At 34.6% G+C, this 4,137-nt stretch overlaps 1 pseudogene; it reads right to left on the bottom strand.

Moving 5' to 3' along the window:
* Window positions 1-1,240: 1,240 nt before the first annotated feature.
* Window positions 1,241-3,068, bottom strand: LOC150034936 (glycosyl hydrolase 5 family protein pseudogene; annotated as a pseudogene).
* Between the last annotated feature and the right edge of the window lie 1,069 nt (window positions 3,069-4,137).

Raw genomic sequence — 4,137 nt, 5'->3', positions numbered from 1 at the left:
TCTTGCCCATGCTGTTAGTGTTGTCAGCAGGTTCATGGGTCAACCTGGGAAGGAGCATTGACAAGCCGTTAAGAGGATTTTTCGTTACCTTGGAGGTACATCTGATGTTAGTCTTGTTTATGGGAGTTGCACAGAGTGTTTGTTGACTGGTTATTTTGATTCTGACTATGCTGGAGATGTTGACAGTAGAAGGTCTATGACTGGCTATGTGTTCACTCTGGGTGGTTCTGTTGTTAGTTGGAAGGCAATCTTACAACCTACAATTACTTTGTCTACTACTGAAGTAGAGTACATGGCCTTGACAGAAGCTACTAAAGAGGGAATATGGCTGAGGGGGTTAGTTGGTGATCTTGGTTTGCATCATGACCAAGCTATTGTATATTGTGATAGTTTGAGTGCAATATGCCTAGCCAAGGATCAAGTTCATCATGAGAGAACTAAGCACATAGATGTAAGATATCACTTCTTAAGAGGTGAGTAGAGAATTAAAGTGATGAAAATTGGTACTACTGATAACCCTACTAATATGTTCACCAAACCGGTTCCACAAGGCAAGTTCCAATATTGTTTGGACTTGCTGAATGTTTTGAATTGTTAGTGGTCCCCTTTGTGGGACACTTTGAGGCACGAGGAAGAAGTCTGGGTACGTCTGGCGATATTGATTTATGTTGCATTTGGTATATTTGTTTTCTGGGAGAGAATTCAAGTCAAGGTGGAGATTTGTTGAAATATCTTGAATTTGTTTGCTGGTGCTTCGAACAACCTATTCAGATTTTGTATTCAGCATATTTATTTATTTGCTGTTATTTACGTTTTCGACCTTAGAGTTTAGAGCAGTGCGATATATAAACTCTCTAACCTAGAGGCGCCATTCTTAATGTGATTCTGAATACATTCTCTCGAAATAATATTGTTCTCCCTCGGCCCGTGGACGTAGCTAACACACTGTTAGTGAACCACGTATATCTGTATGTCGATTTTTCCCTACTCTACAATCCTTTTTATCTTCTTTAATTGTCGATTTCGCAACAGTGTTGGTTCCAAAAAGTTTAAATCATTGGCTTTAGATCTCTTGGAGGCAATTTGAATAACCATTAGTGAAAGATGCAAGACCGAATCACAATTTGTTGGTTCAACCAAGTACAAACCATTGACTTTCGGAATCTTGGAGGTAATTTGGATTGTCATAAGTTGAAATACAAGGTGTTTTCATATACATAATCTTAAAATACAAGGTTAATCATAATGTGTTGGTTCCAACAAGTTCAAACCATTGGCTTTGGGTGTCTTGAAGGCAATTTGGATCGCCATTTGTGCAAATACAGGAGTTGGTCACAATTTTTGAAGAGTTGGAGCTTTCAATTTGCAAACAAAGACTCTTTCCATCTTGAGTGGAAGTGGCCAAATGAAGCTTAGAATTCGAAATGGCACTCCAAACACTTTGTTGACCCAAACAACTTTGTTAGCACAAACCAGTGTCTGACATCCTAATTGGAGTGCCATCGTTGTCATGACTCCATCGAGTTGAGGCAGAGCAATCAGTGAGGAAAATTTCTTTGTTGTCTCTAGAGACTTGGATACATTGGCCACTTTGTGGATGATATATAACATATGAGAATGATGCATTGGAATTTGGATCTGTGTACCATAAAAAAATGTTACAAATTGTTAATTAACTAGTTTTACAAAACTTTTTTGAATTATTGGACATTTATTTTTACAAATCGGAGAAGTTTGCTAGTTATAGATCTTTTCATGTACTCATAACATTAATATAATTACCTTGTAATAGGGTCTGCAATAGTTGAAACTTCTTTACAAAGTTGGGATTCTTAATTTGAGTCCAATTAGAGTCGAGTACTCCAAAAGTTTCTGCAGGCTCTGCTTGACCTTCCCTATAATAATAGCTTCCTTGCCATGTCCACAATGCCCAATCCAAATCTTTTTGTGCAAGATGGGCTGTGAAGCAACTCATGAACCGATTTTCTGCATCATCAACCTCTCTTTGATCATACCCATATTCACTAACAAATAAAGGAAATGGATTTGATCCTTCCATTACAAACCCAGCATGGTCTATAAATCCATTCACAATATTTGCACAGATCTTGTTCAATGGTTGTTGTACAAACTTGCTCTCAGAATCTCCACTAAAAGAATACAAATGTACCTCGAAAACCAACTTATTGTCTAAGGTGTTTACCGTCAAAGGCTTTTCCTTTAAGCATCGGAGATCATTGTCATAATTTAAGCCTGAAACAATCACTAAAACTTCTGGATTTATTTTATGAATCGTGGTTACTCCTTGAGTTACATAGTTGTTCCAATCATTTGCATTTTCCATAAAGCCTCGTATCTCATTTCGTAAACTCATTCCTATTACCTAAACAACAATCAAAAGACTTTATATGTTAATGCAATGTTATAAAAGTTTTTAAAAGGTTGAGTTTAGTTGTAAGAATTTAAGAAAATCTCTTGATGTTACATACCGTTGATTTGTTGCGAAAGCGTTGGGCAACTAAGCTAAGACCTTGTAGCCATTCTTGAGGGTCAAAATTTCGGTTTCCGAAAAAACCATTGCCATCATCAAGAGAGCAACACCATCTTGGTTGGCTGATGTGATTGTCAACGATGACCATCAGACCACTCGCCCCCAACACCTCAACAACAGCTTCATAAGCTTCAGCAATAGTCTTTTTCAACACAAAAGGATTATATTGAGCCAATCCAACTTTTGCTTGTTTTAAATCAAGAAGATCAAAGTTTTCTTCAACCGTCCTATTTGCATAGCGAGTAAACATATGGGTTGCATATGTGAGTCGTACACAATTAAATCTTAACTTGATTGCCTCATCTGCTAGTTCTTTTAACGGTCTATGGTTGAGGCCTTCTGCCAACATGCTCTGTGTGTGCGAAGGCCAATTCACACACACAAGTTTCACTCGACGACCTGTTTGTGAATCAATGATCCATCTTCCTCGTGTTGACAATGGTAACGAATAAACTGAAAGAGATGAAAACACAAAAGCTAAGGCTAGAAAGAGAATGATTTGAAAAGTTCTTCCCATTTTCTTTTATCTTTTTGTCAATAAATATATTTTTTTGGATTGTGGTGAGAAGCAAAGCCCGAGCATTGCTTATATACACTCTTTTATGTTGGTTGAAATTTGTTAAAAGTTTGTTTTGATATATACAACTTTGTCGTACTTTTTCTATATTGAGAAGCTTAATTTAGTTCGTAATATGTATTTTGTTGAAAATCGATAAATGTTGCTAACAAATTAATGCTAGCTAAGTCTCGAGAAACTTCCGGCAACAAAGTCAATACTTTGATTATAACAAAGCTTTCAGGTTCAATATAAGGACGGTTGAAAATATAGACATTAAACCCAAAATCTTAGCAGATATAACATAATGTAAAAAAAAATTACAAATAAGACCAAATTTAAATAGTTTATCAGTAATAGACCATATTATTGGTAGGAGTCTATTAGTGATACGTCATATCACTGGTAAGAGTCTATCTTGGCTATATTTATAATCTTTTTAAATGATGGTATATACTTGATTATTATTTTAAAAAATACTACCAATTTAAATTACCCTTCAATATATCATTTCACGCTCTATTTCTCGTTTTGCAACAAAAAGAAATGCATATTAAAATTTAAATCACATTCTAATCTTTTGAAAAATTATAATGGATGGCAAAATATATTTATTGTAATTGTGACTTCAATTTTTTAACTTTGTATTTACAGAAAAATTCAAAACCAATTTGTATTTGAACGGTGACTTTAAATTCTATTATAAAAAATCAACCGTGCATAAAAATTGTATTTGGTAACGTTATAGGCATTCTTTCAATTTTGTTGGCAATTTTTCATATTTGCTCTAGCAAAAGTATCATTCAACTTTATTTCATTATTTTGAACCATTTTTTTTTCATTTTGTTCTTTCTTTGTTCTTTTTTTTTTTTAAAAAAAAAAAAACAATCACTAGCGAATTTTTTTTTTCCTATTTTCTCTCTATCACGTCTATTTCTTTATAATGGTTGTTTATTGAGAAGAAGAAGACATCGTAATTTTTATAGTGGTTCAGTCAAACTCGATCTACATCAACTTTTCCAAGCACCTC

This window comes from Benincasa hispida, chromosome 7, assembly GCF_027475165.1.
Source record: "Benincasa hispida cultivar pf3 chromosome 7, pf3_genome.v1.1, whole genome shotgun sequence".
NCBI lineage: Eukaryota > Viridiplantae > Streptophyta > Magnoliopsida > Cucurbitales > Cucurbitaceae > Benincasa > Benincasa hispida.
This window is presented reverse-complemented; position numbering and strand designations above follow the sequence as displayed.